The sequence below is a fragment of the Temnothorax nylanderi genome, unplaced genomic scaffold, assembly GCF_030848795.1.
Source record: "Temnothorax nylanderi isolate EJ_2023f unplaced genomic scaffold, tnyl_v1.0 TNYL_tig0018_pilon, whole genome shotgun sequence".
Taxonomy (NCBI): Eukaryota; Metazoa; Arthropoda; class Insecta; order Hymenoptera; family Formicidae; genus Temnothorax; species Temnothorax nylanderi.
The window spans coordinates 1,447,654-1,470,987 of record NW_027249080.1 but is presented as its reverse complement, the minus strand read 5'-3'; the positions used below and the strand labels follow the sequence as shown (position 1 = coordinate 1,470,987).

The 23,334-nt window shown below is 39.3% G+C and overlaps 1 protein-coding gene across 7 annotated transcripts in view; it reads right to left on the bottom strand.

Annotated features, from left to right (window-relative positions):
* 5-ht1 (serotonin receptor) overlaps positions 1-17,194 on the bottom strand; it is a 114,639-nt gene extending 97,445 nt beyond the window's left edge. For 3 of the 7 annotated variants that reach the window (XR_011717439.1, XM_071699434.1, XM_071699440.1), the window contains exons 1-2: positions 16,961-17,176; positions 11,688-11,943 (exon numbers count right to left, since the gene is read on the bottom strand). The gene's annotated coding sequence lies outside the window, so the exon portion shown is untranslated. Of the gene's footprint in view, positions 1-11,687; positions 11,944-12,090; positions 12,407-12,428; positions 13,613-16,960 lie in introns of those variants that run through there. The other 4 variants (XM_071699436.1, XM_071699439.1, XM_071699438.1 and 1 more) reach the window with 4 other exon arrangements.
* Positions 17,195-23,334: the final 6,140 nt, after the last annotated feature.

The following is a 23,334-nucleotide window of genomic DNA, read 5'->3' as shown; positions in this document are numbered from 1 at the left end:
TGTCACTATTCTCATAATTATTATAATCTAATGCATAAACATGTTCCAATAATTGATGAAATGATACAACTGTTGATCGCGATAACAAAGAATAATAAAGAAGGTGCAAACAAGGGTTTGAAAGTGCCAAATTTTTGTCGTCGTATCGTCGACGTTATCGAACCTATAAAACACGGTTCGTGATCAGTAATACATTAAACGTGGCGAAAGTCGTTATTCATACCGGCTTTATATAAGCGATAGCACGGCGCTTCTTCCGCTAATCGTTTTTCATCCGGTCTGTCTGGTCTCTCGGGTGTTATCTCCTTGCAGAAGTATTTTTAAGCGACTTATTACTACTTTAGAAAATGGTAAAACGGCACAGAGCGAAACGTTTACCGGCGATAAGTGCAAATTATGCGTACAATATCCCGTATCGGTCCGATACAATTTGCGAAACGGGAAGTGGGGAATAATTAAACTCGGAAAAGCCGCGACTAGATTGGAAAATAATACATATGTGCTCGTAATAATAATCTCCATTTATTTCAAAGGGAAATTACACAAATCATCTTTCCATGGAACTGTAATTATAATAAACATCAACAATTAATATCGTTATACTGATAAATGAGTATGATATGTTAGAATTACTCGTGCAATTATTTGCAACAATAACAATAGTGAATAAACGATCGCATAAGTATGGTCTATGCGAGAGAAATACCGTTTATCACAGAAGCAAATGGGATAATTGTGTTTGCAATATCCATATTTACAATGCCATGACCATCCCCAAGTTATACAGTAGCCAGATGTTGCAGATCGCCTCTACTGGGCTAACTATCTAAACTTTCCTCAGGGTAGGGCTTTTCCTAACTCTACCTGAATGAGCGTTATAAATCGCGAAGAGTTTACTATCCCTTCTCCGATATATTGTCAACGGGAAAGTCGAACTTTGTGTTTTCGATAAAACGCGATACGCTGTGTCATGATACATTGTTATATCGAATATCCTAATAAATCTTGATACCGCGATTTTTTTCTATAGACATTGAAAGAATTTGATTTTATTACAAAGAAGGCTTTCTAATTTTATGAAACTGAAAGAAAAGCTGGATATTCTAAGTTTTAAAAGGATATCGGATATCAGATATTTTTATTGGATTGGTACAAATATTGTATTTATTGAAATATATTGCATTACGCTACATTCTTACCGTTCTCATGGTAATCAAAGTCGATATTCACGTCAGATTTGAATAGATCGGATATAGTTATTTTTATACTTTATACCTTATAAAGTGCGTTGTGAACGCATAAAATGAGATATATGCAAACGATGTGTTGTAAACATTTTAAAGTATTCCATGGAAAATACGTGCACTGACGGATGCCTCAATTTCCGAGATTGACGTAGCGTGTACGATTTTTGATAAATGGAGAACGCTAACGGCTATAGGCATTTCCTATCTGTCACACGGAATCTGAGTTGACGGTAGCTTTTAATAATCTGCAAAGCGGTCTTTCCTATAAGCCATTCGGAGAGAATGTTGCCTTGCTGCTTGTACCGACAGGCTACTGCAAGTCACCTACGTGCGTGCATAGAATAAGAACAATGTAATACTGTAAAACATTGATATTACAGTAAATAATTTATTAAAACAAATATGATTTCAATGTAGAATTGTAGAATACACACAAAATTTCATCGAAATTTGTTGTATTCGAGACTGTTTCGATGAAATTTTGTGTGTGATAGAACGTTACAACAGTAATGTAACCTTTCCATTATAAGAACTTTTTTATTGCAATAATTATTTTATTTTGTCGCCAATAAATGCACATACCAGAGTTTATTAATATTAGAATATTTTCAGGCCACGTGTTACGTAGCAGAGGTTTTAATTAGCTAGTGAAACCTTCAAAATGCAATTTAAAAATTTATGCGCGCACAGAGAGGAATTTATATAAATTCTTTAAATATAACACGCGACACATTATATAAAATTTTCAATATTGCGACATTTATGCTTTTCTTTATCGTGCGTGAAATATAAAATACAAGTTAAAGAATTGCGACAGGTAACATCGTATTCGTCATATTTCTGCCGATCAATGGTGACTTTACAATATGAGAATATGTTATGCACATCTGTGTGTGTGTGTGTGTGTGTGTGTGTGTGTGTGTGTGTAACAATCTCCAAAGCTTATCACCGGAAAATATCTGTCTCTGTCACCTAACGACAGGTCAATAAACTATCTATATTGGTTACTTTTAAAAAGGAAATAAAAATGATCCGCTGCAAACTTGGGATAAAAGATAAAGCTTCCTCGGGCTGTCGCGTTCGAAGCGGGATGTTCTACCGAGAGATCCGTAGAATACAAATGAAATTGTTATCTACGTAGGTATACGAGAGAGCTACGAAGACACGTTAGATTAACACACTTCAACGTGCGTCCTCCGTTCCCTTTAATAAATGACATTAGAATTTACAATAAGAGGATAAAAATACAATGCGGGAGGATTGTGCTGAAAAATAATTTAAAAAATCTACGATTATTAAAACACGTGACCGCAAAATTAATGGTTCGAGTTAAGACGGGTGTTGTTTTGACGTAAAAATAAGTCGCTATTAGAGAACCGATTAATCATGTAGGATATTTGTAACGCGCGTGAAAGATAAGCTGCAAGAAGTTTATTTTGATAAATGTCTCTTGATGAACAGTTACAAAAAGGAGATAAGATGCGTAATGTATATAATGTCAATCGAATCGTGGTAAATGTAATATATTTATTTATTTAAAAATTGTATCTGGCTAGTGGAGAATTAATTTTCTTTTTATAAATCTTAACAGTAAATCTATTAAAGTTAATAATACTCGCTCATTTGTCACAAATAAGGTAAACGAACGTTGCAATTGCACAATTCAAATAATTCTTCCATTGAGCAAATTACATTTATGTTACAAACAGAAATCCTGTATGTCATTTTGAGATGCAAAATTAATGGCTCCAGCGAATTGACCCATAAATTTGCTTCGACATACGTCGCGCCCCGACGATCTCGCTAAAAAGTGCAGTCCTGCGAAACGCGACACAATTTTGCCGGTGTACATTGTCGAGGATGTAAGTTTCTTTCGTTTCGCCTAGTAGCGATATCTAAACCGAGCCAGTTCGGTTTCGCGTCGGTCGCTTCAACGAGAATATGGAACGACACAGTCGTCGTAATCTACACTTCGAAAGAATCTCGTTTAGATGAAAGATGCAATGAACGCAGTAATGTCCATATCGGCAAAAAGTTTTTGCCGGAAGGTCGATAATAAATTGTCTATGATGGCCAATGTGGCATCACGTTGCAGGTGACATCGACCCACATGTTACCGGCAAATCGATTTTCCGAAAGCGCTGCCTTGTCAAATTGCGCGAACGACACACCGGTGCATTTAACTCTCTCGCATATGATCGATGAATACATTCGGACGCGTCGCGTAAACGCGGCCGAAACCATGATGCTGAAAATCCACGGGGCTTTCGATCAGTCCGTTGAAACTGTACGCGGCACGATAATAGAGATTTAAAAAAAAAGTAGATTATTTCATCCCAAAGTGACGTTAATTAAAATGTGCGTCAACGTCCGTCCATTCGCATAGATTTTATTTCAGAAATTCAAACGTTCGTTTAATGGTAATTTACATATGTCGTAATAATAAGGTAGCGATGAGGTGGCACAACGGTGGTTTCTATTGGTTTCTAATATTACGTGCATTAAGAATCTTATAAATTTTTTTAACGATATTTCTTATTTAAATATACATTTTATTCTGTATAAAACTTTATTTCTTACAAGAAACATACAACAAAATTATTTTAATTATTATTTATGGAAGTACGATATATATTTTATTTATTACCAACTCAATAAACAGCACTTTCCGAGATATCATGTATTTCATCGTGGATTTTTATAGATTTATGTATATTTTATGATAAATTTTTATATCTTATAATCTGGTAAAATCGTGTAGTGTCCCAGTTAACAAATGCGATGTGTCGACGTTAAAACTACGGCCACTGAAAAAAATATCGCGCTCGGAATTATATCCGGTTTACGGAAATTCTAAAATCTGTCAATTGCGCGTGTTGTGTGAATGCATCGGTCGTGACGGATAATGTACAGCTGGCATGCAACTGTGTGTTGCAACATACTGACGAGTGCATACGCGTGTATGTTGCAAATGCATTGTTATACTTTTCTCCGTATGACACAATTTCATCCAAATTTCAAAACCGAGCCACATGCATCGCGGTGCTCTGTTCTCAATCGCACCTTCTATAAATCTAGATTAGGCTTTATTAGTTTTCAAAGGCGAATTTCTATATCCTTCTCAAACAGAGACAGAGACCGCCAGCTGACACCTGGTGTTATATCATCCTGCCGTGGCATTGCCCTCGAAGAAAGAAAAAAAAAGGGAGGCGAACGCTAAACTCAGTTCTCTCCTTAATCCCATTGCGCGTTCGTCGGTCGACGCTCCTCACTGACGTTTCTCTCGGCGAAAGCAATCGGAAACGTGTCATTAAAATGACATGACCCGCGCCGAAGATATGGTCGAGGGGAGAGAGGTATCCTCTCAGAAGAGGAGCAGCCGGGAACAAGACTTTTAAGTCCTCCGGGGGAGACGGGGGAGGCGCGCACAAGAGGAAGAGAACAGTGTAACAACTTAGGGGAAAGTTATTCCGCCGGTGCCGGAGAACCTCTAATGAACTTCGAACTTTAATGACGGAGGCTGCTAAATCCCCATCTCGCTTCCGTTACAGACGCGATCTGCTGTGTCTAGGTGCGAACGTAAGAATTGATGTGTCGTCTTAAGACCGCACGTAATTTAAGGCACTTTTTTTAAACGGGATGTTACAGGACTTTGAATTGCCTGTAAGTAATTTTCTTAGCTAAAAGAAGAGACTCGTGCTTAACATTTTTAAAATAAATTTTCCGACGTGAATTAATTAACCGCGTGAAAGAACAAACAGATTTAGAAGTATGCGAAAAGAAACGATGATGTAAAAAAATCTATTTAAAAAATTAATTACATATGTGACTTTTTTTAAGGTTGGAGATAAAAAATTTTCATAATATAAAAAATGCGATAACAGTGTGATAACATTTACATCGTACTTAATGTATTTTAGGAAACTCATAAGACATGTTATCATACATTTCGGTTTTTACTTTTTAAAGTTTTCAATAATATTTTTGAGTGTAAATGAAATTAGTGTTGCCGATATACCGCTAACAGCATCAGTATAGTGACGTCAGTGGCGGCGGTATTCTGCAAAACGAACGTTACGACCATGGCCCGATTACACCGTTAGAGTCCATTTCGAGTTCCATTTTACATCAAAACGGCTTTACATGCGCGCGCTCATGATCCACTCTTAACTCAAAATTGACAAAAAAACCGCGTTAAATCTCTACTGGGGGAAAAAAACCGTCCAATTGTTGCACCGCGGTTGCGCGCGAGCGGCGTGATTAGTTTTATCAATTAACGATCTTGGTGCGCAATCTCGGCGGGTTTTTTTCCGTGAATTTTACAAGCCGCATCCATAACGAGATATACACGCTATACTCGACTGCGACAAAAATGGCGAGATCGCAAGCGAGAAATTATCGCCCATAATTCGCATCGCGCGTTGTAGCTAATTCAAATTTTTCCTATACGCTAATTAAAATTCCTCGTAACTGGCAGCACACTCTCTCACGTTACTCACGTACAGTTTTTCATTACACGGTCAGAGATTATTACGTACTTAATTCCTACAAGCTATCAAATGAACTTTACAAATTATATACTGTGCCCGGAATCTAATTAGACCTGTACAATAAATGTACAAGAAAGAAAGACGTGCAGAGCGAAATGATTTATAAATATTTCTCACATTTCGACAAAATCATGGTTTTAATAGACATTATTTATACTTCTCACATTATTACATTATTTATTCAACTAAAATTTAATAATTTTATTAGAATAAGTTTATATATAGGAATATTTCACTGTTTATTATTGTACAATATTTTTTCTATTTTTCTTTCCATATTTAATTACGTTAAAATTGTATTACGTTAAAAATCACACATTTATGAGAAAGCTGTCTGATATAGATTGAGAGAGCTGTCTGGTTTTTTTAATTCTGATACGTCCCACCTGCGGTTGTCTCGCTGCGTGCCCGCGAGCGAATTGAAGCGAATTGAACAATGCACGCCTATGGGAAAATACATCCGCGTAAAAACATGAAAATGTGATCGATGCAAAATGAGATCACGGGATAAAGTTTTACGCGGAGCTCGAATGATTTTTGCGCGACACGCTGGAAAATCTAACTGCGAATTCGCGGAAGTCGGAAGAGTACGTTAAGGTATATCTCCGGTATATGTCCTGGGTGGCATTCGCGTGTCGTCGTTGTCGTCGTTATCGTCGCTGTGCGTTTTTCCGCTTGTATTTTTTGCCACTTTTATTGGCGGAAGTGTCGGGCGCGCGCAAAATTCATCGCCATATGATTTGTGGAGGAGACATATAAAGGTAGTATGGCAATCTTAAATATATAAGGGGATATGGATGCCGCACTGTGCACTGTGGGTGCGTGGTATATTCTCTCACGTTTAGAATCCCGACTGCGTCTAGTCGAGGAAGCACGTTAATATTCTAACAAATGGATTAAGTGGCACATTTGCATAATACAGCGGAACGTTTTATACGTTCTCCTTGGAATAAAATCAGTTTTATTCTGCAGGCAATAAAAGAATTATGATCGGTTGATAGAAGCTCTTGGATGAGTATTTTTTAAATTCACTTTTAAATGCACAATGTCGCTTAAAAATTTAGGTTTATTTTCAGTTCTGATGTGCTATCCGTATCTATAATTCAATGTTAAAAGATAATAATTATTTCTCATTATTTGAACGTTTTGCAATGCATAAAGCTGTTGGTATCTTTAAAAAATTTAAGTAACGCGTTTTCAAACATAAATTAATAATTAGTTATCTCTCTCTTTCTTTTTCTCATGAAAATAATATTACATTACATTACATTTTCTCCTTTGAGGCAAGAAACTTCTGAAAACGTAGAAAATCTTTTTAAATCTTCGCAAAGATATCGCGAATTTATTAATACATTCTTTATCCACTGCGGGCACGTATAATTCGTATTTTTTAAATTAATTTACGCCAAGATATATATTGCCGCATAAATATGAAGGGTGCCTTCGTGCTGGATTTATTTATTTTAATATTAATGAAAAGTTTGCAATCGTCGTTTATTGAAATACGGCGTGAGCTTTGCATAGGGACCGATATCCACGAGAAACAGATGTCTCGTAATTATCGGTTAAAAATTATCGGTTAAACGTTCGCCAAATTAAATAGCAGCTCAACGTATTATAATGCACCGTCGACGTAGCGATTAATAACAGAGAATTGTAAGTAATGGCGACGGCCCATCTCCGAAGCTACGGTTGATAAAGTTTCGCAGTATTCTCCGCCGGTGTCCCGTCCGGAAGGACGGAGCTCTTCCCAAGATTAAAAATCTCACACTACTTGAAGCGGTGGTATATACTTTACATCGCTTTACACGAAATAGAGGACGCAGCACGAGCGGCGTCTCTCCAGCGTCAGAGAAAACATCTCTCCCGTCGCTACTCTGTGACGCGTTCCCTATTCGGTTATATTCAATTGGATCGAGTCGGTGTTGTCACACAGACCGTTCGAGTGTGACCCGAGGGTTTCGAGGATCCCAGGTTAGAATGTACAAGTAGGTGAAACGAGACAGGTGAAGTGTCTTTTCTGTTTAGAAATGCTGGATTTGTAAACTGAAAAAAGGATATTATTCGATCTGTACGGCAGTGAAATATAAATTCGCGTTACTGAATGTGAAAAAATAATTAATTCATGAGTGTCTCTCACGTGCAGTTCCTCTTAAAAGATTTATAGTCTGGGATGAAAGTCGAAGAGCATAATAATGTGGGACATGAGAATATTATTTATAGAAGGATAGGCACAGGAGTATGGGCAAGCGAAATGTGATGTAACGGAAATATGAAAAAGAGTAAGCTTTATTTAGCTTTATTAAATAACATTAATTTAAAACAGTGCTTCTCTTCAAAGTTTTTATGTAAATTTTTATAAATTATGATAGCAACAGAATTAAAAAAAGAGGCATAGAGAGAGATAGAAAGACAGTAAAGAATACTTAGGCTAATAGTATTTTATACCCCACGCAAGAAGCTCGAATTATCCTGTTAAGAAATAGAAATGAAATCGGGATACGAAAGATTCAATTTACAGCCGGAACGCCTCACTTTGTACAATCGCCTGTATCCGGTAAATGATCGAAACGGATGGAAAAAGACCTCAACTTCTCTCGCTAATTAAGTTACGAGATGCGCTTCTCGGTCCAGCCGACCGTCCCCTTACCCTTCTCCGCTCGAAACCGGAAACGAGCTGTCGCCGATTATTTCCGTGAAGCGAAACGTAGGGCGAAGCCTCGATAATTAACGCACGAGTCGGTTACATCGATCCCCGAAATAAACGTCAATCAACGGCGAGTATTAACTTATTAGGATTAAGATAAAGATTACATCACGATGCCGTTGCGGTGACTAGTTGACGCACGTGATAATGACACAATGTCCGGCTTTGTATTTTCAACAGGAGTTAAAGTGTTCCTCGGTGACCCTTGTAGAAAGAAAATTAATGATGACGCGCGCGGCTGAAGATAAAATATTCCTCTCTGTCTGTCTCGTACGTAACATCGCAGTCCAGGTGCTCCTATAATTTTAGATTGCTCGGTTTAGTCTGCAAACGCTGTGCGACTGCTTCCGACGACCGTGAGTGCAAATTCAATCGTCACGTACGACGGAGATCGTCGCGGTAAAATTTCCGGAAAAATTCCGGTGCTTCCGTCCGACCTCGTTCCCTCGTGAAAACCGACTGCCCCTGCAAATGCAAAAAGCCGTCGCGTCTGAATTATTCCACACCTTATGCAGAGCGATTTAAGGTCGGAAAAAAATGCAAAGGTCTGGTTAAAAATAGCCACATCGTAGCAACGAAGACCGGATATACGGTGAGATTATTTATGCCTTGTCATCATGGTTCTTATAAACGACAAGTCAAAAGATAACTGATAAATTGTGAACGATCGAATAATTTTTTTTCTTACGAGAAAGATTATTTTCGTAGAACACGAAACGGAGATTTTTTTCTTCAATATAAGACAGATAATCTGCAAAGCAGTCTTTGAGTTGTTAAAGAGGATTGATGCAATTATTTCTCTCCCGGGAATCTGGCCGGTTAAAATTTAAATTAGTCGTACCACTCGCGCGATCCGCGAATTGCTCGATTTCTCTTTTTAAAGGAAGCACTTAGGGTCGATCGATCGGCTGTAAAAGCAGATGGGTAATCGCGAGTACTTTCAACTACTTTTCTGTAACAGCGGACTTCTCGAATACGTGTATTCAACAAGTTCCGTATTTCTCGCTACGGTAACAACAGCAGCGTCAATGTAGCGCTAGCCGGGGTTACAACGTTACGTGGATTAGCGAGAGATTTATGCCCAGTCAGATTAATACCAAAAGCTGCCCGGAACGGATAAGCTTTGCACCTCTACGTCACGGGAGATACTTCAACCGAGATACATTTGTACCGCGTTGCATGCGGAAAAACTGGATTTCAAAGCGTGAAAAAGGTTCAGGCAGTTTATTTTCCGCGTCCCCAAAAATTTGCTGCGCGCTTTTCGCAGCGCGTGTCAAAAATGTTTTTCGACGTTGACGTCGTCCGTGTCTATCATTTATTACAGGCTGTAATAGCGTTATACGTATGTAAAAGTCGAACCGCGTTCCATTATCTTTTTATAACGATATATACAAGTGTATAATGAAAGAAATACATATATCAGACATACATTGTAATAGTTACACTTACATATTTTATACGTCGTGCCCCAAAAAATAACATTTTTCATAACTGATGTTGCAAATCTTGTAATTTGTTTAATACATTCAAGAATACGTATCGCTGTAAATTTTTTCTGCGCATGCAAAGTTAATAAAGAACAGCGTTGAAATATGGGCGTAAAGTTTTAGATTTAACGAGATCGCGCACCAGTTATTGGCTTATCTCTTTGACTTTGCTCTTATTAACTGCACGCAGAATCCCCTGCCGCAGTGATGCAGGGAGGCAGAACGTGGCGGCGGGATCGGTAGAAAGTCAAATATAATATCAATCTAGTGTGAACGATTCGATCGTTAATCTGCCTAGACGATATTGACTATCGTATCCAGCTTCGCGCGAAAACCGCCGCACCGCGTGCAAAAGATACGTGCGACCCTTATACATAAGCGAGCAGCTGCGAGATAATATATATTGACATTAGAAGATACTGGGCCACTTCTACGACGTTAGAATATTGAATTTCACGGGGATTGAGAGATCGTGTAGCCGCAGTTGCTCTAATCGAACTTTCGCGCAGCGCGATTTAAGGCCGGGGATGATCGTATAATTTTCTATTCTCCATCAGCGGAACAACACGGGAAAGCATTCGCGGTAGATTGTCGGAATAATTCTAAAAATATATAGCAGTTGTGTATGGCATTTCATTGTTTACCAAAGTGTATTGAATCGGGTTATTTGCGTAAACCGGATTTAAGCCGATCGCTGTTTGCGATGGTGAAATCCATTCCGCGCTGCAATTAATTCTGCATTGAAATATCAAGACTGCGACGTGTATTAAAACATAAATGGAGGTAATAGCTGTATAAGGAATAGAAAAAATTATAAAAATTATGAATTCTGTAATAATTACGTCAAATTATTTAATAAAAAATATCTGTATTTTGGATTGCCGTAATGTTGTTCAGCATTTAACTGTACCACGAAATATGGAACGAACAGTTTTTTTTTGTGTAACTGCACACGCCGGATAAGCTACATGTGACAATTGACAATTTGATCAATTTCTCTTCCGCATCACTAATAAAATTCGTCAGTTCCCATCAGCGCGCGCAGCGTTCACTATACATCAGGACGCTGTCATCATAGCACAATGACGCGCGGCGGTGCGTTGTAAACAACAATTACGAATCCCGTTGCCCCTCTATTCGCGGCATTGACATCCAAACAACATTAAATGCAGTATGCATCGCAGATAATTACACGACCGCCATTATAGCATGAGGTCGCTCCGAAAGTATTGTCGGTTTGCTGGTATACTATGGCAACAATCGAATCAACCACCATAAAATTGTACATGGAGACGTGATAGAAAATTTTTACGTGGTACCGTATTTCGCGAAATCATAAGACTTGTAATATTAGACAATGAGTAGCAAGTTTGCGCTCATGTTAAGATAATCAATTATTTTGCTTGTTATATGGCTATGAGATAAAATTGGAATTTAAAACATAGAAATACGATTATTTCGATTATTAAAAAAAAAAGTTAAAATTTTGAGCTTTTGGTTCATATAATTAAAATTCTGCTTATCACAATGAACGCATAAACGTGTGAGTATTCTTGTTTCTATACGACTTTAATTTTATCGGATGCGTATATCTTGAGATTTATTATATAATGTATATTATATAACACCTTCTTCTCACCTCTATTGCAAGTCTCGTAATTTTACGAAATGAAGTTCAAAAGGGAGAGGAACCTACCTGATGATCCACGATGCAATTTATTTCGCTATGTGCCGGAAATTTATCACAAGACTGTCTTCAGTGTTAACGATGCTGCGACATAACGACGAGACGGCGAGTATACCGCAGCAACGACGTTGTGCTCGATTTTCGCGACGATGATTTGCAGCGGATTTTCCCTCCGTTAGCGTGTTAGCATCTTGGTGACTCTCGCCGGTGCAGTAAATGATTAAATCACCCGGTCATTACAGCGGAAAAGGGAAGACCATGTGCGCTATTGAGTTTGTAATGTTTTCATCGTTTTAGTTAACGTAACTTGGATCGGTGCATTATTAGCGAGAGTGTGAGAGAAAGAGAGGAAGAGGGAAAAAGAGAGGACACAGATATATATATATATATATATATATATATATGTATATACCTGCCGAAAATTGCATTAACGGCCATTTATTTCTAACGAATACCCAATTACGTCGGTCGATAATGTGCAACCGCACTCGCCAGTTGACGTAATTTCAGTTAAGCGCCACCGCCGCTGCGAGAGAAAAGGGCGGGTCCGGGAAATCTTTAATCCCCGCGTCGGCTTTCCAATTAGTCGCCCTGCCCTCTTTCCTCCTGTCGTTCTTTCGATATCGAAGCGAAAGAGAGAGAGAGAGAGAGAGAGAGAGAGAGAGAGAGAGAGAAAGAGAGAGAGAGATATATATAAGGAAAAAGAGAAAAGAGAGAAAGGGAGATAGAAAATACCACGATGATTTGAACCTTCGAAAATTGCCAAGTCTGCTATTTCTGTTGGAATCCCGTATGCGTCCTCATATCTGTCTTCTTTGATAGATCCGAAAGGGTGTCGCGTTAGTTGCTTGCGATAAGAAGATGGTAACCCCTTTCTATTGGCGACGAGCACAAAGGAGGATTGACGATCCGTGTTAACGACCCTTTCGGAAATTGCCGACATCGCGTGAAGCGTCGAAGGAAAATTAAACGGTCGCCGGGCCGAACCGACGTTTTTAGGGAAGGAACAAACAAAGCGTGTAACAGAACCCATTCTTGGATGATCGTCTCCTCGAAGGGAAACCAACTTTCGACGCTACTGCGCAACAAGGCCTCGAAAGCTGCCTGGTAAGCAATGTAGTTACAAGGGGTCGAAAAAGAGAAAATGTTCCCTTAGAGAATTGCCTGAAAGATTGCTGGACATTGAAAAATTAATTAAGAGAAGGGATAAAGGATCTAGAAGAATCTTTCTAATAATTAGTCCTCGAAATTTCGGTATGCAAAATGACGAAAATAAGAGCAAAAGCGATGGATTATATCTACATGAATATCAATCTTTATGATTGTTCATTTTTTTAAATAAATTACAGTTGAAAAAGAAAGAGAAAAATATGAAACATAAATTAAGCCTGCTACGAATTACCTGACTATTTATTTTCTGAGATTTCTTCTCACTTTTCGAAATTTGTAAAAGTTCCAAGTATAGAAACATCATGTTTGGTTGATCCTGTATTTTTAACTTTGTGAAACACGTTTCTTTATTTTCTAAAAAGTCAAGTGTAAAAATTTTCAAGCAGTTCTAGTAGAAACTCGCTAGAAGAATCCTCGCTAAGGATGCTGAAGAATATATGTATATGCGTTAGGTTCACTCGAAGAGGTCTGTAATTTCTAAGTTTTCATAGCTTTTCGGAATGTACGCTGCGGTCGAAAAAGGGTCGCAAATCAGTGGCAAGTTCTCGGCAAGAAGAATGCGAATTAAATCTACCCGATGGAGCAGCTCATGCCTCTTTATTTGTTTGAAAATTAAAGAACTGCTCTGGGAAAAGAGTGAGATTTTTTAATAAGAAATTATGAAGTATTTCTGCATCTTGAAATCACCGACAATTTTAAGTATGTTAAATTAAAAATTTCTATGATATACGTATAAAGAAGATACTATAAATGGCAATAAAAAAAATTAAAGTTTTTTATTTTTATAATTAGTATTATATATATATATATATATATATATATATATATAATACAATAATTTCTAATTAATAACAATAATTGCAATTGTAATATTTTATGATTGTTATTAAATACAATTGTTTTTAAAAATTTAATAATAAAGTGAAAAGTATGAAATAACGAAAAGTATTGGCGGCATATGAACTTTAATCTTTAACTACCCAATTTTTTTATAGCTTTCTGGAGCGTGCGGCTTTAAAGAGAAATCATGGCGGGGTTCTAAATGATAGAAAAATTAGTTTCACCCAGTGGAGAGCGTAACAGTTTGAGATTTTATTGTTCCCCGAAATCCATTCGCAATAAAGGACGTTACAAATCAGCGACGGGATTTGGGACGTGGGAGAAATACGGGTAGTACCGTCGAGTGTAAGCAATTCGTAACTGTTTAACTCGTGCAGTTTGCCAAGACACAAGAAGCGGCTAACAAAAGTTCTCGGCGCTGTAAAGTTAGGAGTGAGGTGTATTCGAAGCGATGCCTGAATACTTATTTTTTCTTAATTTCATAGCATAGTTGCTATTAAAAAGGAGTGCACTTATTATTGAGGAAACCTTGAAAGTAGAAGTACGACTTTTCCTCGATCTGCAAAACAATCGGAACTCGATAGAAAAAAATTCTTATTCAGTTCAATTCTTATTTGTTGAAATTGGCACTGAAAAGAATGAGAATCTTGAATACTTTATCACGAATAACTTAAATTTATGCAAAAAATATTTTTCCGAAAATTCGAAGAAAGTTCTTACCTACTATGCATCCGATGCATCCGATATCACTTAAGTTTCAATAAACACTTAATATCTAAAAGAAACGTGATGGAAAGAAGATATTAATTAAACCTCGTTATTTCTTGATAGCTACTTAACCATAGCTACTTAATCCTCCCACGTTATCAAACTTGGTTAAGAAACCTACGACCGGTCGACGGCAGAATTTTAAGCAGTGAAAAAAGGCGGTCACGGTCAGACCAATACGATTCGTAACTACTTATAATCTCCTTGGCGCACATTCGCGTCTTGTGAGAAATTCGCTCTTTATTGATGACAATGCATTAAAAAGTACAAGTTTACCTATATTTAACACAGTAATTAGTTAATTCTCATCACTTTCTCTCAGACCCGAGGGATGGCGACGGGAAAACCGTAAGGAGCTTTTGTATTGTTTACTCGGTCAATTTATCGCACTCGCGGTTCGCTCCTGAAATCGAGTGTCAGCCTCGACAGTGAGATGCGCGCGCCTTAGCACGAGGCTCGGCCTTTTTTTAATAAATAAAACCCTTCGTGAGGAACGAACTAGGCCCCTCCGGGGTTGGTAGAGGACGACTGAGAAAAATTCAATTTGTCATCCCACCGCACCATACCGCGAAATCGAATTTTTTTTTGTGCGTGAGACAGAAAGCACAAAGCAAGCGTGGAAGCACTAAAACACGTGAACGGAACTAAGACTGCCGCGAAATGAGAATCGTTCTCAAAACGTTGTTTTGTCGTAGAATGTCGTAGATTGATTTCTCAAAAATATTAATTGAACTTAGCTAACAATTAAACAATTCTTTCTGTTTTTTTTTTAGTTCCATTTCTGGATAGCGGCAGCCTAATATCAGTTGAACCACGATTAATTTTAATTAAAGTTTATGAAAACAGGGCATTATTTCTCCTTTTCTTTCTTTCTCTTTCTCTCTCGTTCTAGCAAATCTCCTTATCGCGAAGCACCCTCATTCTTCGATGTCGATCGTGACTCTCGAAGGGCGATCGACATCGCCTGAGTTGGAAATTATCCTAAACCGAGAGGAACTTCATTTCCGTGGTATAATCTCGATCAATGGATAATATCCCGTAGTCGATTTGAACTCTCGCGAGAGAAGAGATCAAGATTTTGAGACTCGAGAGATTCGAAACTTTTCAATTTGTCTGATACCCATGTTCCGTCGATGGGCGATCGAGTTCTCGGTTCGGAGGTCGAGGGAGGTCGTCACGGCGAGTATCCACGATCTTGCGAGAGAAAGCGGGATAATCGCGGTGGCAAATATCGGAGGATGGTCGCGACGACTATGTTTGCTCCGCAGCCGTCCTAAGCCGCAAATAACGAGGAAGGTCGGTCGACAGGGACCAGGATCCCGTATATCCTTTACGATATTTCTGCTCTATCCTTTCTCTTTCTTCTCTTTGCCTCGTTTCCTCCCCCATCCTCTTCACTTCCGAGTAAGAAACGCGCGTCGATGGAACAAACGCTCTTCATTTTTATCGCCGATTCGAACGGAGACGGGGAATGCAACTAGAAAAAAGGATCTCCGAAAGCGGACATGGCAATCTGCCATCGGCGACCGGTCCGAAGATGTAAAATTGCAATCCGCGGTCACTGCACGTTCGTTTGCCCGCGAGCAACAAGTTATACACCATAACCAGCAGCGCACAAAGAGAACGGGAAAGTGGACGGACGATCTCCATGCCGTCGACCGTCTTTTTCGGAACGAACAAAAGTCAACCTCAAAAAAGCAAATTTCCCAGACTCGTTGATCAACGCTGACCGTGATTTAGTCGATCCTTTATTTTTCTGCAGATCGTATCGGTTGTAATATAGATATAATCTAGGCATGTCAACGGGAATATTTCCCGAGTGCGCTAATCATCATGTCATTCAGCCCTCTTTGCAACATAGATGGAGTTGGGCCGAATTACATCAATCATGTAGGTCGAGTAAACTTGGCTCAACGATTGGCTATCTCTTTGTAGATTATAGTTCTATCTACGATATGAATAGAGAGAGAGAGAGAGAGAGAGAGAAAATTGACTTAACCGATATCAGGGCCCTAAGCGACGTTACTAGAATCGACCCTCAGTCAATCACGGTTTGCGTTAATCGACGTTGGTGAAACCAGCCCGTAGGAAATTTAACCCTGGTTCTGCCAAATAACGCCTGCATCCACTGAACCCATATTCATACTGAAAGTTTCATTCATCTGCTCGAACAACAAAATAAGGTACGATTTTAATTTTGTAAACTAGATATACAAACGTATCGAGCACGATTAAATTTTTTAAATTGATTATAGAAACTTTCAGAAACAAATATAGATTTAGTGGATCGCAAACAGTTTTAAATTGGAAGAACAAAGGTGAAGATAATTAGAAAGAAAAAGAATAAAACTTCCAAGTTGTCTCAGTCAATCTTCGAGATCGCATCAATCAACACGCGCGTTTTAACGCACGCTCCGATCGAAGACATATCTCACGAGGATCTTTCTGGAAGAGGGATGGAGGGGGGAGGGAAGATGAAGAAACGCGAGAGTCGGAAGATTTACCGGTGCACTCGTTCTCTCGCGAAAATAACGGGGGAAAAATTACGTAATCGAGCATGTAAGTCCCAAATTATTGCGCGCGTAACTGAGATCGTAAAATCATCACGTGGATCGCGATTCTTTCGTCCGTTCGTTCGTTTGCGTTACCGATGTCCCACCGGTGATCGGCGACGGACAGTGGGCGATCCGGTGGTCCGGAGTACCGTGCCAGTACTGGTACTGTAGAGTTTGTTATCGAGTAGCGCGGCGCCGCGAGAAAGAGAGAGAGAGAGAGAGAGGCAAAGCGCCGGGGTGGTGGCAGCTTTGCTTGGCTGACAAGTAGATAGGACCGAGTACCACGCAAGCGCCGATTCAACCCTCCCCCGTTCGTCACCCTTCCGACGATCCACCTTACCCCCTGGATCCCCCTTGTACGCTCGCACGTCGCCCAAACCCTCATCCAGTCTTCCAACCCTCTTTCTCTCCCTCACCCGCTGGCTTTCTCTATACTTCTTCACCTCTCGATACCCTCAGGCGAGCCCGGCCCTTCGACTTTTCCTCGCTTTTCCATCTTCTTCTGATCGCGCGAACGTCCTCAGAGATTCGATTTGCCACCCTCGCGCGCGCGAGAAATCACTGATCTCCGACGACCAAGCACGGTGACGTGACGACAACTACGACAACGGCCGTGCGACTCGATTTTCGAATCGGCGTTTCTCATTGATGATATTTTCGCGATACGCGTTCATCATGCTTTCAATAATGAGCGCGTTTACGAGAGGAGTCTCCGGTACTTATACGAGAACGGCTTATAAGAGCGATCGTGAGCACTCGCTATTAAATCCAATTTCGTCATATCAACGTCGTCCTTTTTCTTTTTTGACTTATTATTGAATAGTGGAAAATGATACATATACGTGACGATATTTTTCAAGTTCTAAAGAATATAAATTTCTATATAGGAAGGATATATGATAACTAAAAACAATAAAATAATAAATATCAGTATAGATGTGTGTGTGTATGTGTGTGTAATATAATCCGATACGTGAGGGATATCAGATATTAAATAAATATCAGGTAATTGATTGAAAAACCAATATTATAGAATTTATTAATCAATGGCATTTATTTTTGGATTTTGTGAATAGAATAATGAAAATATAATCTTGAGGATTTATTACTACGTTTTTCGCGATATTTCGAAATTTATCGTCTTATTTCGAGGATTGAAAGTATTTCATCCCGTGTGCGTGCAATTACTCGCCTATCGTTAATCTCGAGCTAGTGTTATATTTATGTTGGTCTGAATCGCGACCCTCTCGAATAATTACGACGACAGTTTACCGGCCGCTCTCTGTGACGTCGCTTACACGCCGTAAATTCCGACGTTCTTATCTGCTTCTGGCCGATACTAAAGGATTCCCTTTAATGCACGCCAGACGAAAGTTTTATTCTCGAAATGGGGCACAAAAGATTTTTCTTATAAGCAAGAAAGACAATAGAGATTGGTAACATATATAACGTGATGGCATTAACTTCCTTCGCAACTTCTTAAATCTTCTCTTTAACGGAAGAAGCAGTTCCTATCAGCGGCGCGATAATAGGCGGCCCAAACTTTGCGCTGAAAAACATAGCAATCAGAGATTCATGCAGAATTAATTTATATTTTGTGAAAGTGCGCTACATCGTTACATATGTAAATCTTTTATTTGCAAAATTTTTACGTTAATATTATATTAACACCGTTATTAAAAGCGGTCCTCTTTCGCTTATCCTAAATATGAAAAAAATTAGTATTTAGATTTTAGTAAACTAAACCAGGATTTAGATTTACTGAACTTTAAAAGTATGTTTTGAAAAGTTACAGGACGTATGTGCTTTCCATTGGAACTCTAGATATTTAAAACAGGCTCCCAAAAACAACTCTTCCCGTATTCATTGTCCCGAAAACCAACAGAGGCTATTTTGCTTTCTCTTTCGAACACAAGCTCTCTTTGATCCACTGAATTCTTAGAATTCTGCGTTTTAGTATCCTTTTACTATCCTTTCACCATATGGGCTCTCGTAGGCGATTTTGCTCTTTGAGCGCATATAGAAATAGAAGGTATATAGAGAGAATGGTATATTCACGTGCACAGGGGTTCGCAACCCTTAGCTTTCATTTAAAAGATTTTTTACGACTTTCCATTTTATTCAACAGAAATTCGACGCGGATATTAGAATCGAATTTATATATATACGAGTATATATACACGAGAGTTTTACATAATTTTCTTTATTCCCAGCAATCAGAGACGTGTTGTCGTTTACCATGAAATTGTGTCGCAAACCCTAGCTTGTGAGCCAATACGCTATGTCACTGCGCTATTCATACGCGAATAGATTTATAACAGAAAAACGAAGAGGAGGGAAGAAGATGAAACAAAAAGTGTCGATGGAAACTGTCTGCCATCAAGGCCCTATTACTTTTATATGACAAAATCGCTTTTCCAGTTCATCGCAAATTAAATAACGGCTTAATTCAAAATCCTCTTACGGGTTAGTACATTGCACGAGGAACGGTCAGGCCGGGTAATCGGAACGGAATAATTCACTAACAAAGTCACGATCTCGACGCCAAGAGAAGTCTTTTATTGAGGTACGCCGATTGCGGGAGCAAACGGCGTATTTTCAAGTGCGCTTCAGTCGCTTCTCGATGGAGCGAGCGTGAGATGTCGAGAGAGTAATGCCATTGAATTCGACCTCATCGATTTGATACGCGGATAACAGTGTATTATCGATATCTCTCCGCGTTCGAAATTTGCCCTGTTTAAACGCGGCTGGGCATTGGTCCGTGCCGGTGGCGGCGGCGGCGGCGGCGGCGGCGTTAGGATGCCGGTCGGCACCCTCGCCGGTTACGCCGCTATCGGTCGACCGGATATCGATAGGGCCAGAGGGTGAGGGCATGGGCAAGAGAGTAGGAAATTCAACGGGGGAGCCTAGTGCGGCGGTGGCTCTTACCGTTTCGCACTCCCTTTTTCCGTCCCGTTGAACCGACCATCCGTTGACCGACCAACCACCTTCGTTGCGTCGTGTCGTCTCCTTCGTTTTTTTTCCTCCAGCGACTCGCCGTTCGAGCAAATGCTGGCGCGCGGCGAGCTTTTAGGAAATTAATGGTCCCGGTTCGTTACAATAACCGTATTATCGTATATTCGTTTGTAATTATCGTTTTCTCACCGTTGACGACGTTGCCAGACAGCGGCGAGACGACGAGCTGCATGCTTTTTCGCAGTTTCGATTCGGCGACAGCACGGACGGGAGGATAACACACGGTTCTACTAATTTCCCCGGGATGAGATTCGAGCTGAGAGATCCGGGCGCACGAGCGCAAGAAGCGCCGCGAGAAAAACGGGGATATTGTCGACGCTCCTGAGAGATTTCTCGTGTCGGCGCGCGTTTCCGACACCCTTGGGTATTAAGAATGTTCTTCTATCAATCCGACATGTACACCATTTTCCCCGATAATTTCGCCTTTACGCCGTTTGCTTTTACGCCGTTTGCTGTGTGAGGGGCGTACATACGTGTGCGCGACATCGGATGTTCTGCAAAATTTGCATCAAACTGCAGGGAGTTTAGCGAGAATTTGAGTACATACGAATTTCAATATTACCTAAATTTGAAGTCCCAAATTAAATCTGAAATTAAGATTACGCTGAGATAGAATTTACATGAAGTAAATTGAGGGTTAATGTTTTTAATCTATTTCTTTTAATGTCATTTTAGCTAGAACGGTTTTAGCTAGAAACCGAGGTCACGTTTGTTGAATATAATTATTATTTAATAGGATACATTTACGTCACAAAAGATGCTCAAGCTATATGGAATCTGTCCTATTCAAAAGTCCGAATTAAAATGATTTAACGTAACCGAAGTTATGGAAAATCTAGGAACAAAATCAAATTGGACGTGTTATATACGTTCTTGTTAGTTTTTATTTTTTATTTCCAACATTTTATATCGCATCCGGACAGTTTAATCAAAAGCTGCAAAGCATTGCAATTACGTAGCTTCTAATAAAAGATTTTTCTGTCATACACGCAAGATTGCAATCAGATGTATCGCGCAGCAAGCAGCACGAACGCAGGTCGCTTGATATGATTAAAATTCATTAGTTTCGTGATTCGGAAAAATCGCTTCATTCGAGGATTGCTGGATGAAAAATTATGTTGATGGTTGCAAATGTATGTGCGGACCTTTGGCTCGACACAAATTACAGATTGTTGCATGAATATTCAACGTATAGGAAGCGCATTCACATGCAACAGACCATGCATCTGATCGAGCTCCACCCAGTAATATTCTAAAAATAGTCCGACACACTGTAAAGACTCCCGATATTTCATTCATTGTCGCAAGATAAATCGATCTACTCATTATTCGAGCTACTTGCTTCGCGCTATCGATCTGCAGCGTTACGAGAGAATAATGCTGTAATACCAGAGGGAATTAAAATAGTTGGGGGGGGGGGCACATCAAAATGATATGAAAAATAATGTCGCAATTTATTCATAATTACAAAATATGAATTTATTATGCTTGTCATGCGTTTAAAAGTTATGAAATATTCCCTGTGAGTAATACTGCGATAAATAACATCGTTTAACACGAGTACGAGTAACTTGTTGACTTTAGGCTGTTGTGATTTGCCGGAGGAATCTCGGAATTGCGAAACTTCCTTCGCCGTAATGTGCGTTCGCGACTGATAGAGCTTCCAATAGACGCAACTTCTATAAGAGAAGTTTCCGGCTGTCTTTAAGTTAGGACACGTGTTACCAGAACGTCAGTTCTGCGTGACAGGCCGAGCTAAGCTAATAAAAAGCGAGAACACGGTTCCTTATACCCGTCTGTTTAAGGACTGCAAGACCCAGAAAAATCAGATTAAATTTTTCAATTTTTGCGAGATACATTGTGAATTATTTCACGTGTTAGGAAGTAGATTGAACGATCCAATTCTACAAAATATAATTACGTAAAACGTTATTCGTCAAAATTCGTCATCTTAATAAAAATAAAATTAATAATAATAAATTGAAACAATATAATCCTATAATAGTAACAAAGAAAGAATAATATAAAAAATTTAATAACTAAATAATAAACCTATATATAGTTTTTATTGTATAATGTTTGGATTTATTTTGTAACTGTGTTTATTAGTCGCATCATTGTTACATCAAATTTAACGCAGATTCGCAAAATGTGTGTGTGTGTGTGTGTGTGTGTGTGTGTGTGTGTGTGTGTGTGTGTGTGTATGTGGACAGGCAAACATTCTCTGGACGCAGTAACCGGTAATATGGGCTTGTACGTTTAAAGCAAAAGCTAGCCGACGAGTTAATCACGAGCGATTCAATGACTCGCTGGAAAATTAGAGCACGTGCGGAAGGCTTGGCCTACGTGTATGCACGTATGCTTCGCGTTTAAGCGCGGCAATGCACTGTAAATGCAAATAAGAAGGTCGGCAAAAATGCAGCGGTTCGCATATACGAAACCATTTGCATTTCTCTCAAATCGCGAATACGAGAAACTTTTTTGGTCGATGTTTGGACCGTCGGGAAAATCGACGATGCAAGTGTTTATATGTAAAAGCCGCATTAATACTTCTATTTGGGATTCATTAATGCTACGCCGTTATCTCTCGGCGCAATTAAGTTTTAATAGGTTCGTAATTGGGTTGTTTCTAAAATACATCGCCGATAATCCGACACGGTATTAAGAGCGAGCAAAACGGGAGTTCGCTGGAATAGTCGTCTTAATACCGCGGTGAGTCGGCACGGCGCCGGCGCGGGCGCCGCGGCACAACCAAGTCGACGAAATCGACATTTATTTTCACGCTTTGCGTAGTTGTTCTTAATTACGCTGACAAATCGCGTCTCACGATCGTTCGCGATTTTCGCAGCTCGCTATATTACGAATGCAATTCGCATAACGTCCGTAAGTAACAGCTGTGTACATTAACACGAGCCGGAGGCAAGCGGCGCGAAAGCTCCACGCTTCCTTTTCCTCTTTACGGTCGTCGCATCCATCCGCAGAATTTAGGGCATTGACACCGAGGATTCTACGTGCGGGTCGCTTTATCCGACTTTAACGCGACAGGGATTTCGCGAAAATCTAATATGGATTGATCCATCGTGATAGAAAAAGAAAGAGAGAATTTTAAATAATAATAAATCGATGAAGAGAGAATGAGAGAATTATATTAATTTATGATTAGTTGTAAGAGAAACGTAAAAAAAATTGCTTATTTCTACGTCTATTTTTATTAATAATCGTTTTGGTAACATGTAGTAACATTTTTCAACTTCTCGTAAAAGGTCTCCTATAGGAGATATAAAGTATCATAATGTAATTTTAGACGT